The 14388-nt window shown below is 36.5% G+C and overlaps 1 protein-coding gene across 4 annotated transcripts in view; it reads right to left on the minus strand.

Moving 5' to 3' along the window:
- Positions 1-14388, minus strand: part of nAChRalpha6 (nicotinic acetylcholine receptor alpha6) — a 566449-nt gene that overhangs the window by 500476 nt on the left and 51585 nt on the right. The gene's annotated exons all lie outside the window — the stretch shown is intronic.

The following is a 14388-nucleotide window of genomic DNA, read 5'->3' on the forward strand; positions in this document are numbered from 1 at the left end:
GAGAAACATTTGTTATCTTTTTAATAACTGCAAAAAGAAGAAATCAGGAATGCGTCATTGTGACTCGTTTCGTTCAAATTTCTGTGATAACAAAAAAAGAAGATAATCGTTCAGAAATGCGATGGTTAAATCATAAACGCAATCGATATTCAATTACCCACTGAACTGTAAATTTCAATTTGATTGATAATCAAACATTTAAATCGCAATCGTTCATTCTCAATTACATTAAGTATCACCCGACATCGGTTGCGCCTTATATTAAGTAAATTATTATCGATCACCCATCGAAGGAATTTAATGTCAACGTAGCCGGGTTTAGAGCTATTTTTAAGACCGCGTTGAAATCGATGCAAAAAGGTATGGTAGATTGAATTTTAACTTCACTGATAGCATTTCAGTTCCATCGTACAACACGTAACCCGGCCGGTTGATTGATCACTATATTTGGATTGTATAGTATCGTTTATGACCTGCATTGTGCCGTAAATTCCGCTCCGATGTTCCATTCACGCAATCAATACATAAATACTGTAACGTAAGAGCTAAATGCGTGTATGTGTGTGCGTGTGTTTAGTTACGTGTACAGCATGAAAAACACACTTTGGCGGTGTGTAGATTGCAGAATGCTGCACGCAACGTAGCACCGGGCAAAACACTCCCGTAATTCGGGTCCTGCATGACAGGACTCCATTTATCCAAACTTGTTTGGGGCAAGATGGCTCGGATAACTGAATCTCTCGAATAATAAGTCCGTTAATTCTCCCTTCCTCTGCTGTTTATTGGTTCATTTAATCGTATTTCCATGTTCATGTAACTGCATTTCTACTGATGCATACTAAGTGTATCAGTTTAATCCCTTGTCATAAAATACTGAATTAACAATGAGATTCAATTAATGAACACTAAAGTTAGTCACTTTTTTTTAAATTCAAATGATAATTATTCTTTTGATACTGCTACATAATATTTAAAGGAAATGTAGCATTATTAAAAGTATATTTTTGTTGTTTCTTTTGACGAATTATTAACGATGAAATGACTCTAACACATTTTTGAAAGAAATAATATGGTAAAGGATTAGGATTTCTAGAAAGATATCTCGAAAAGCATGGTTCATGCGAAATAACATTTCCGACGAAAATGATAGAACATTAAGATTTATTTTGATTAAAACTAAACTTTGATATGTCAACCTACGAAAATATTGTTACATTCAAACAAATTTATAGGAATGATATTTGTAAAATAATTCTTCTGTTCTGTTCGGAATTGGAACAATTCGACTGCGTACAAAGCGTATTTTTATTTTCGTCCATTTTTAAAATTGATGAAAATGTTTAAAATATTTGTGACGAATTTTGACATCCTTTTTCTGAAATAACACTTATTTTATTCCCGAGGAGGTTAAAATTCGCAACATCTGACCAGAATATTTTTAAAACTAATTCAAAGTGTAGAAAAGTTTCCTCGTTAGACCTGTTTTTATCACCCTGCGCATTTTCTCAGCGATTAGACGCGCTCCGGGTATACGTCCTGTGGTACAACACTGTTCTATAGATACAGGATACACGGTGGTCAACATTCGGAACTGGTGAAAGCACTTGGAAACATGCCATAACTTTAAACGGGTGCAAATCGTAGTTGTAGAGCCAAAAAGAGCTGTAAACGCGCAGGAAATTCATAGTGAAGCAAAGTGTGGTACGTAAAATGCTGTGGAAGCATTGTTCGCGTGTATACAAATCGTCTGTATACGTTTCTTTTTGTCGCATCAATTTTCAGGTTAAAGCAGGACACGAATATTTAAATCAAGGATGGTACATTCACACTATCTCCTCCCCGAAACATTCCTTCCTTATTCCATTAAACGAACAATAAACTGTTTGTTCACTATTCGTTCGGAAATACGTATTGGCTCTTTTATATATTAACTCTTAATCTCGTAAGATTGAATAAGATTCGTGGCAAGGATTTTATATTAAATATAATAAATATGAATATTTGACAGCCCATATCAAGTAACAAAATATATTATACAATGTTACGTGTATGAATGTTTAATAATTTTAATATATTTGCTCCTGCAATAGACAGTACTTTTTTCCTGTTTGTAACCTACCATTAACAATCTTTGTCAGCCTACTTACGAAACAGACCATAAGGCAGAAGGTTACGAAAGAAACAAACACAAATCTATAATCGTAAGCTGAAGTAATGTAGATCAAATATTCTCTAATTTTCCAAAGTATTAAACTCAACATCCAGTACGTAATTCAGTGTGTACTAAAATACAATACATATCCTTTTCCAAAACTAAACACTAACAACTTATTTTATTCCTCCTAAAATCTGCGGTCGCGATACATTGCATACATCCAAGTCCCATTTATTTAAAAATCAAACATCCATCTCTCGCCTCCAATCGTTCTTCAAAAAAAAAACGAACCAATCATCGAAAACAAATAAATGGGAAACCGTTACGCAATAATTCCGCGACACGAAGAACAAGCGCAACAAAAGGAAACCGAAACGATATCTCTCATCACGAACAATTGATCCCGAGCGTTACGTCATCGAACATTTCAGAATATTACCGTGCGCTCGAAAAAAAATCCATGCCTCAATATCCCGTCATAGCTCTTTGACGACTAGTCAGCGTAAAGGAGAATGCGAAGCGTGCAGTTCCGCGCGGAAAGAATGCTCGGAAGCGTGGCTGCGTATTCCAGCGCTCTGCAGCCCTTCGTAAAGAGGGTGGGAGGGGGAGGAGAAAAAAAATAGCGTGTCGAGAGATCGATACCGGCCGCAGGAAGGAACGAGCCAAACGGGATCGAATATGACTCCTCCGGCGAAGATTTTCTGCGTGGATAACGATATCGTACGAAACGTGGCCGGGAGAGCCCGCGCTATCAGCCGTTTAGACCCCGGATGGTCGCCATAGCGACAGGCATTCCCCAAAATTCTCTTCATCCTGTTCCTCCTCCGGCGTTCATCTTTCTCTCGCTCCTTCCGCGTTATCTTTCCTTGACTCGGTTTGACACCGTGTACGTCGTAGACACACCTATTTCACGTGTACGAAAATTTCGTCTACGTGACAAATGCCACGGAGAATACACGTGCCGAGAGCTATGACTCGGATGCAATCTGGAACCAGCAGATCGGGCCAAGACTGGGATGAAAAAATGCGTCGCAGCTCCTGAAGCCGACAAAGATCTTGCCGCTGCGAGCCGAAATTTAGTTGAGGATCGTGTTATTAACTCTAAGATAGGATTTTGTGGGCTAAATAAAATGGTAAAACGTGGTTGACTAAGACTCTTTTTACTCGATCTTACTAGCTGGAATGCTGCAGAACGAGTGCCTTGAGAAGGGCACTGTTTTAGCCGGAAGACCTTTTCTTACCAGCGTGGCTGTCGCTCTGTTTATTGCACCCTGAGATTCGGGGGCGCTTTTCTTTAAGAAGGCACCGATTGACAGAACGCAGACAGCCAGCTTTCAACTTTCCCTTCATTAAAATTATCTTGTATAAAGCGATTAATTTTTGGAAGGCTAGCCACGGATTTTCAAGGAGATCAACTGTTACATCTTACAACACCCTATATATTCATAATAACTATTATTATTATTACTACTGCTACTACTACTACTATTATTATTATTACTATTATTATTAATATCACATATCACCTATTATAACATCATATTATGCCTGCGTCCATTTGAAAACGTGTTCGTCACCTCTATCTAAAGACAACGATTATTCATACCGAAATACGCCGTTAGCATTATAACTGCGTTTACTTGTAAACCTAACTCTGTAAATATCGTGTACATCTGACAAAGTCTAAGCATAGCTGACAGTCAGACGTCCACCTCCTCAGTCACTCCAACCTCCAACGTGAATCATCCAGGCCCAAACGTTTCCTTCTCTCTACTACTAAATTCTACCTTTTTCAAGTTTTCCTAAATTCCGTCAGCTGAGAAGAAGAGCAGAATTATCCTAACCACGCAACCGCCAAGAACAAATCAAAACCTCTGCCACGTTTTTTTAACTCGGACTCGACAGCGTGTGACACAGTACAACACGAAACCTAAGCAACTTTGGTTTTCCTTTGAATCCAGACAAGATCCCACTCTCTTTTTCGGGAGTATTCCTCCCCTGTGTTGTGGCAACATAACATCAACTTATATCACTATATCCAAAATATTCAAATATCTTATTGTTATTTCGTAAATTTTAAGCAAATAATCCGTTTTAATAAAATTTAATGCCCTTTCAAACGGCGTGGTAGTTAGCGAATATACAAAGGTAGGAATTTAAATGGAAATGAGATTTCTTGTTCCCAGTACGCAATATATTAACCCTTTACACTGGAGAGGTGACTCTCAGTCACCACTTTATCTGATACAGCAAAACTATGCAGTTGAATATTTAGTATTTTAAATTAGACTTTATACTGCTATGTGAAATATTTAAATAGAATAGCTTTGTTGCTTAATTTATCTGAGAATTATCGTTAAATTAGTTTCAAACAATGTCGACTACATCTCGTCGGAAAATGTTGAATATTTCCTATCAAAAACTTTCGAGTGCAAAGGGCTAAAGCTCTTGATTTAATGGTGAATAAACGTACTCGTTAATTAATTTCAAAGATTTTCGTAGAAATCTTTAAGTGTAACCGTAGCGTTGTATAGCCCTGTATCCGTTAGCCGATAAGTGTTAGCTCCATCGACCACCAAGCTAAAAGTGCACAGGGGCAAGGGAACTCTTCCACTTACGATGTTCGGGGTGCCTCGGCTTTCGCCACATGGTCATTATTGGCGCACGGCAATAACAAAGGACAGAAGCGTAAACGAATGCGACGAAGCGAGACGGACCTACAGAGAATTCTGTTTTCTATTGTTACGTCTCATTTCATCATGGAGATGGAGCTAACGGTAGAGCTGCCCTGTATGTTCTTGTATATATAGTTTCGTTCAGTTTTATTAAGGGATTGGAAAGGTTCCGAAAATAACTATTGGAACTGTTATATATCGGATACGACTGAAACAGTTATAGAGAACGGAAATAAAGTCACAACTACTATCAACTTATTTACATTATTAAATACTTTCATTCAACATCAATCATCTCACATATTATAATTATTTTCAAGCAACTCAGAAACGTCAGTCATCTGTGACTATAGCAGTCAACGTGTCCACATGTACTTGTAAGAAATCTCGATAGGCAGGGGAATGCGACAGATGGATTTTCATATTTCCTCACCCAATTTTCTGTTAGCTTTATTTCCTAATTACTAATATTTTCGGACATTAATTTTCTATTCGTCGAGTTAAACGTAACCAATCAGAACCGTAAAACTATAACCTAGAAAGACCTCGCCCCTGTGCTATTCCACTATACATCAAGTCATCTCCCAACTGTACTTCATTTCGCCCGAAATCGCACAATATCACGGTCCCTTCCGCGATCCCTCCAATTCCGTTACAACTCCAACCCCATCCAGCTTGTCCTCCAACCCGAGTTCCTCGACCCTGCTCGATTTATTCGGCGATCGGTGTCCCGGTTCCGCAGGCTCGCGTCCGCCGCGGAGCGTCCCCAATGTTGTCGTTTCCTCCCCCGTCAATCCGCCGCAATTTCTACCGTTCCTTCATCCCTGCCGCGCAAACACACTCCGACGATAGTTCTCCACGACCGGCTCCTCTCCCTTTTTTGCCGTTTGTCCGCGCTCTTCAGTCTCTCCTCGCGAGACGCTTTTCACGGTAAGTTTGTCAGAATCGGATCGAGGCCACGGGAAACGCAAAGAGTGGGAAGGTGAGGAGATAAAGGGGGCCGTAGGGGGGGAAGAGTTAAGAGGGAGGAAGGAACGAGAAACGCTAAGAGGCGAGAAGAAAGGATCCTTTGCTACCGACGAAAAGGGAGAATGAACAGGTAAAGAGAAACTTCAATTCCCGTCCTCCTCGATCCCAGAGCAGCTAAGCTCGAGATACTTTTACCGAGCTTCTGCCAGCCCCCGCACTCTCGCTCGTTCTTTCCCCAGATGTCTCTCGATTTCGTTATCGTCCCCGTATTCCCCGATCCTGCTCCCCTTTCCTCGTAGACGCAGCTCCAGTTCTTCTTGCTCCTCGTGGTTTTCCATCAGTCACACTCGAGCTCGTTGGGCTTCAACCTTGTCCTTCGGATCCCCGGCTACCGTCTAATCTTGTCCGGTCGCCGTTTTGACCGGGAAAATGGTTTGGAGTGGTCCGTTTGAAAGGTTTTACAATAATGAAGTACTCCGTGAAATGGCAGTGGTCGTGTAACATTGTTGAGTTCTTGTTTGCGTGCTCGGGACTGTTCGAATCGGTTTAACGCGTTAACCCTTTCGTCCCGAATGGTACACATAGGCACCACGAATATTTTAACACTAAAACTACCAGACGGATCAAACTGACCTATTCCTGATATCTTTTTTTGTAATTACTACAAAAATAACAGACGTTTCTCTGAGGAATTATTAAACTGAATTGTAAATCAATTGAAGTCTCGATAGATGCACTCTTAGAGTTTCTATAGAGAAATTTCAAAAAGTCAATTTAACTGCTCGGTAGGTGTAGTGTTAAATTGCCAGAAAGCTGAAGAACGCCTAGATAAAGGAAAATTGTGCCACACAGGGATCTTTGTTTATAGCTGACAACTTAAGTGCTAATTAGCTGTCAGTACATGTGTATTGATTGATTAGTGCACATATATTGGGTTGACGCAAACATTTTGACGTTTTTTATACGTGTTTAACAAAATAATTGTCTCGAAGAAACAAATAACATCTGTTTTCAAATTATTGTAACGTGTGTAAAGGACACTTCTTCATTCGGTTTTACTTAGTTTTGGTTTAACCAGCGAACAGTTGAGAATTATTCTTATTTTGTATAATAAAACGTTAAAACTGTTGTATTAACCCAGTAGGAATTAATTTTTTTGTGACGTATGGGACGAAACATTTTCTTCGATCTATAAGATGAAAGAATATTAGAAGGTCGTTAAAAATGTTGACTTTTTAGGAAAATTGTTGTGATCTTGTAAATAATTTGATAACTGGATGATTGATAGATCAGTGTGTTAATCAGTTGTGAATGTTATTGTAAATTTGTTTGTGAAAATGTATTACGTTTATTTTTCCCAATTGTGTGCAAACATTCAAATGTTATATTGAAATGAAAAAAAATGTGTTGGAAGGGAATATGAAAAGGAAAAATAAGGAAGGTAAAGAAATGTGTACTATATGATGAACCACTGAATGCAATTATTTTGTGAAAAATATGTGAACAAATGAAGCAGTCACTGTATTTCAATTTTATGAACTATTATCACTGGTATTTCAAGAATTAATGAATAAAAAAAACATAGTTGTGCAAAACGTTAGTCTAATTGTAAATGTAGTAGATAGTATAATCTATGACAAGTGAAACTACAATGAAGAAGAAAATTACAGTACGAGAATTACAGTGAAGATTCTATTAAAAGTATATTTTAATGTGAAATTTTATTTGATATTAAAAACTTCAATATTTCCTTTACCTAAAAGAATAAATGAATATCAGAACACGATGATAATTACAAACCTAATAAAACAACAATCCTACTATGACTCTCACATAATTTTTCAAACAGTGTTGTTAAGGGGGTATTTTAAAAAATGTTACCTATTTGAAAAATTTCATTCCGCAGTTTTACAGACATGAAAGAACAATGTACTTTTTGTTTAAACTTTTTTTCGCTATCTCTTATTGTTTTCAAAATAATCCACGGGAAAGAAAAATTTGCATTTTATGGAAATTTGGCAGAAAAAAATTGCAATATATTAGGCTTGAATTACTCTATTTACACACAAAATTTTATAATTTTTGAATTTTCGAATTCGATGACTTCCCGTGTGAGAACCATAGAAAATCTCTTTCATAGAAAACTAAATCACATAACAAATTCTGTAAAACCACAAAATAAGAAAACTATATACAGATCTTTTATTGTTAACATAATTAAATTCTTCGATTACAGCTTCCAATTCTAGATACGTAAATGCGACGTGGCCAATAGTCCGTTTGTTCTCAAGGGATTGAATATTTCGCCACATTATTTCTAGTTACCAATACCATAAATGACTGAAATTATTACTCCAACGTTACGAGAGCGCAGCGTGCCACGAAAAATCGATAGCACGCATATTTCCGAGCATTAAACTCTAATTAAAAATTTCATTACAGCATTATGAATCTTTCGGAAGATCTTTCCGCGCCTGTTGGGACCACCGCTGTTCTCGCTCGCTCCTTATTCACTCCTAGGGGCAGCAAACTCGGCGAAACTGTTGCCGGTTAATTAATTCATCAATTCCCTTCAGAAATATGATTCGTGGTCGACTACCGCGACGTCTCGTGGAAACTTCGCAAAACCGCGTTTGAAATACAAACTATATCCGGGTCCTCTTTAAATACGTAACTGAGCCAAGTTCGTTCGTGTCGGTGAATCCTTATGAAAATTTCACGGAAAGATTAAAACTGGATACGTTCGAAATGATTCTCCTTCCATAATTACCTACCACTTCAAAGTATTGATTACCAATACCGCTCGCGGAACACTTTCACGGATTTTTAAAAGCTCGCTCGGCCGGGGCGATTCCATTTCGCGTAAAATAAACGTACCTGTTAAAGCGCTTCCCGAGGAGCCGTTGCTCTGGGCAAATAAAACGCTTTTTCGTGCTCGCAGAAAAATAATCATGGACGTGGTCATACCTAACGTAAAATTCGTATCCTGGATCACTCTTTTCTTTTCTTAGATTCCTACGAATTTTCCCGTGAACGTTTCCTGGACGAAACCGATTCCGCGCTCTATTGTTCGAGTATAATTAAATGCGAGGAAGACAATGCTGAAGAAAAATGGGATGCACTTATTCCGTGATTTAATTATTCGTTATATACCAAAGTGACGGGATACTTTGATGAAATTTTGGTGAAAAGCAGTTTTTAGAAGAACGTTTGACGCATACTTTTTGGGTGTACCCCTTGCTCTATGATTTCTTTTTTACATAAGATCGATATAACGACTTTATTGTCAATCATTTATTTTGATGGTTATTTTATGTCTACTTTTGCTCCAAAGGTTATTCTCCGAAGGTATATTCCAATTACGATTGATAACAGAAAATTAATATTTAATTTACATTGTTTTTGATTAACTATTTACAATAGTTTATATTGAAACAATTGTGGATGTTGAAACGAAGAAATATAGGAACTACGAGAACGTTGGGAATGCAAAATTACGTATTGTTAACCACTAGTCCTATGATTTTTTTCACAACTGTGCTTCATAGAACTGTTTTATTGGTTTTAATTTACTAGAAAAGAAAAATCATTTCTCACTCATTATATATTTCCATTTACTTTAGAACACTACGTTTCATAAAAGCAAAGTAATTTTTAATTCAAATATAAACGGTGTAAATGACATTTATCTCGATTAATGCTGGAACAACCGCATCATATCAAAATGACGGATTTTAATTTTCTTATTTTGCAACTATTGATATCATGCGAGTGTTAAATGTTCGAAATAATCTAAAAAATAAGTAGGTTCACTTGAATACTGTAATTAATATACGAAGAAAAACATCTATTGTTACAATTTTTATACGGATTATATATTAATCATGTTAAACGGTCGGTTGTCTAGTGTTAACAAACTACAACTATTCAAGGAGATTGTTCATATTTTGTATCTGGGTATATACGTTTTATGTATAAATGCTAAGGAAAATGAACTAACATTTCATCACAAATGTTGATAAGTAGAAATTTTCTGTAATCTGCTTGCACAATTGGAGTTTTTGTTTAAAAATGCGTAATTTTACATAATAAAAAGTACATCGGCTTCTAATATTTTAAAATACTCAGAAACTCTTTTCATTTATTTCATATATAGAAATGAACGCATATATTTCTATAGTCAATATTTGAGCTTAAAGTCAATGTAGACCATAGAAATCCTGTTACATCTAGCAAACTATTAAAAATAAATTGAATCTGAAGATAAAAACAAATCGAAAGGCAGAGAGTTGAAAAAACCTTCAAACGATACTCCACACCAATCGATACCGTAAATAAATAAAACAATGATTAATTAAGCAATATAACTCAATTGTTAAGCGCCACTAATCAACAATCTATCCAAAAATTCAACAAGAAATCAACGAATAACAATTATCACATTAAAAATTAGCACGATCAAATGTACAATAATAATTTCCGAAATTGACGTCACTAATTTCCAAAGCGCATAAAATTTAATTGCACCTTCTGATCCCTCTCGAATGAAATCCGCAAACAAACATCCGAGAGAATTGACGGTCCCTCGCAGGAATGTTCCATATCATCCAACAATCCGTACACATAAAATTTAATATCAACGTCCGCGTCTACCAAAGTTAATGAGGAAAGCAATTGAGCGAAGAGTGCGCGTCTAATATAACCGAGAATAAAATCGATCCGAAGGGTGGCCAGCGTTCATTGGCCTTTGTTGATACAAAATATTTTCAGGAATCGTTCCGATTGAACGATGGAACAGCTTTAGTCCTTCGACCTCTTTCTCATTAACTGTAATTCAACTCATTTAACTGATGCGGTTTAATAAAAATGTAACAATAGATTTCCTTTGATTTCTTCACATATTTACTATACTACTTAAGTGAAACTATTTATTTTTAAGATAATTTGGGATAATTAATGCTTTTAACACTTAGGCAACAGAGCAAAAAAACTGTAACTACAACCTGTTTCATTAATCTCGATTTAAACTGATTCAACTGATTTGATTGAAAATTGTATTTTATAAAAGCAAGGAAGGTATTCAATGAATTATAAATAACCCCAGTTGAAGACTTACTAAATAATAAAAGATAAAATAAACAAAATGAAAAGCAATGCGTTGCTAAGTAAAGAGTGTAATTGTATTATCAAACAATACCGTGTAAGATTCATGATAAAGACTCCGAATAGAACTTTGTTCTATTGTATAAATCTAAATCGAGCATAGGGATGAGGTGGGTTCTATTTCTTAAAAGTTATTAAGAGCAAATTAATTCTAGGGAGTGCAATTGTGAAAGAAATCACAAGACAAAGAATTAAGATTTCAAACAGAAATTGGAAAATACAACCGTACGCGTTTAAACGGCTCTATTAGTATAACCGAGAATAAAATCAATCGGTAGGGAGCCAGCGTTCATTGGCCTTTGTTGATACAAAATATTTTCGGAGATCGTTCCGCTTGAACTCTAGAGCGGCTTTAGCCTTCGACCTCCCTCGATATCGTTGTCATAGCAACAGCGAGGGCCACGGGCGCGGTGAATAGAAAAAGACATGAAAAGCAACGTCGTCGTCCGGCAGGACACGCTTTGCTTGTCCTTTTTCGCGGCATTTCTAGAAACTCAGTCTTCGAGACTGCTCGCCACGGTACGTTGCCGCCTACGTGTTATCGACCTGGGCTAACAGAGTTATTCTCTCGGAAACGGAAGTGGCACTTGACTGACCGTCGTACCACGAAATTACGAGCAACATCAGCATTGACCTCGATTTAACCGCGGCAAAAGGAAGAGAAAAAACACCAACATCGGCGACAATGAGTTCAAGCTATTTGCAATCGAACGAATTACAAATTCATTGGTAATTACCGAGGCTCCCATTACTTTAACTGCTGTCCGGGCATCCAAAGTAATGGCTGAACGTAAATTTTCGACGCAGGGAGGTCTTAAGAATTTAACGCAGCGCCATAGTTTATTATTATTCTTTAACCCTTTGCCATGCAATGACGAACGAGACCCGTAATGACTTTTAGATTAATTTAATAAATATTGTTCATTGTCCACGAGTCGAAGTAAAAAAATTTTTGATAGCAATTTATGTTCAAAGTGAATTTGCACTTATAGTGAAATGCAAGATTCTTTCGTGTTTCTACTGAATTGTTGGTAATACAATGTTATACGAGCTTAGTGGGGAAAGTAAGTGATACGGCAAGGGGGTAATATTATAAATTATTATTACTTTTTAATTACTTTAATTACCGTGATTTATTTTTATATTTTAACGCTACAATTTATTATTATCCTTGAACATTTTAATCTATCGTTGTCCTTAAATGCTATTATTTATTACTACACTTTAACAATATAGTTCACTATTATTGTTTACTTACTACAACTTATTATTATTCCTCAATGCTATGATTTGTCATTAATGCTACTATATATTATTACTTTTTTATTGAGTTTTGCAATACATATTCATCTTACCAAAGCATCAGAAAGTAGTTTAAAAACAAATCACACTTATATACCGTCGCTTTGTCAATAACTAACAAAGTACCATAAAAAGAATACTTGAAAACGAAAGACTAAGAAAATATTTTAGGTCAGAAACAATTCTATATTCTTTTACTGTCAAACTTCTTATTAACAGAGATCCAACCACAAAATACAAGCTAATAGTACCAGTGCGCTCGCGTTACAATTACAAATACCACGAGCGATTAATTCTACTACACACACGAAACGGTTACAGCTAACAATCGTTTCTCCACGTCCATAAACGTCAAAACGTAAACCAACGCGCGCGGCCAATAGTATAAAACACGATTATGACGGTCGCGATGACAAAAAAAAAAGAATGAAACGACCGAATGAAAAAGAACGAAACCGATTCTAACGGTCTTAACACGTGACAGAGGATATCCATGTCTTCCCCCTAACTGACGTATCAATTAGTTCTTTCTCTGATCCCGTCGTAAAAGGAAAACGGACCGGTGAGCGAACGGGAAAAAATATTGCGCTGACAAGACCGTTTAATTCAACTTGAAATGAAGTCGTCGAATGGCGCTTTAATCTTCCGACTGGTCTCTTTTCTCATGCAGAACGCGGCTGTCGTTCTGTCCACGATAATCCCAATTTACTTGCTGCCAATCCATAGACACCGTCCCTCCCCCCACCTCCGACAAGTAATCGTCGACGGATAGATTAAAATCGAGTGACGCGTCACGATCCTCTTCCGCGGTGGGAAAGAAGGTTGTTCTCCTACAGCTCCGAAAAAGGAAAATATTTGTCGATGCACGCCCGTCAATTTTCAAACCAGCGAGAAAAAGTTCTCACCGGGCGTTAATAAGGCAACCAACTTCGACTGGCCAGGAACTTTCGAGAAGTTCAAGGAATTATGAAGAGTGGAACCCTGGACCAGTGTTTATCAACCGGTCCATGGATCGGAGCCGATCCGCAAACTAGCAGGTCTTGTAGGAAACATTGTAAGTGGCAAATCTGAGAAATGTTATTTTTCCAGTTTTATCCCGTAACATGCAATTTAATATTAGAACTTCTGGTCATTCATTAGGGTTGATACTTAACATATTTATGAAGATTGTAACAATACGTTTTTCGACGATTTCTTCAGATATTCGTTAGAATATTTAAATGAAACTATTTATTTTTTAAACCATTTCACATATTAAATACTTTAAAAATATCAACAATTGTGCAAAATAAAGAAATTAAAACCTATCGTTTTGATAGGTACTGTGGTTTTTGTGTTAAGTGTTATTTTAGTTTTTTAAGTAGTCATCAACGATAGTAATCATCCGTAATTCTCATGATATTGAGGGAAGACATTATCGTGACTTAACTATCAACGTAATGTTAGATAACTTTCATCCCGCTCCTGAAAAATTTGATCTTACATTCATTACCTTGTCTACAAGTACTCTTTATATATATATATATATTGGAAGTATACAGGGTGTCCCATTTTAATCTATAGGTCCAACTCTCTGTAGCTATTCTCTAGGTGTATTTGTGTAACGGACATGAAAAAGAAGTTAACATCGAAACGAGACACTTTTTAAATAAGGAATGGTTCTGAAAATAATTGCGGTTATAGATTAAAGTTAAACGCCTTGTACGCAATTACTATAATGTAAAAAAACATATACAGTTGCAATAATAAATGGTCAAATTGTGTTATCAATGATTAATGGTGACGGCACTTCATGAGATATTTATAGCGTTTTAATTAGTTTCGCATTGTTTGAGAATTCTCTTTGAAACGAATGAGAGTAGTGTGCACCATAAAATGAATATTCATTCTTCTGTATTCTTAACCGCTTCTCGGCAAATCTAAATGTTATTTATTTATTTTTCATATAAATGAAATATTATTTGTCTATTATCAATCTTCTACCTGTATAATAAATGTAGACACAGAATAAGCATCAAATTCTTTTCTTTTTCTACTAAACTTGTCAACGATAAACCAGTTTTATCAAGCACAGTTGTAAAGCAGACCATAGGACAAGGAATTAATGCACTTCGATAAAAATGA

Source organism: Nomia melanderi, chromosome 1, assembly GCF_051020985.1.
Source record: "Nomia melanderi isolate GNS246 chromosome 1, iyNomMela1, whole genome shotgun sequence".
Classification (NCBI taxonomy): domain Eukaryota; kingdom Metazoa; phylum Arthropoda; class Insecta; order Hymenoptera; family Halictidae; genus Nomia; species Nomia melanderi.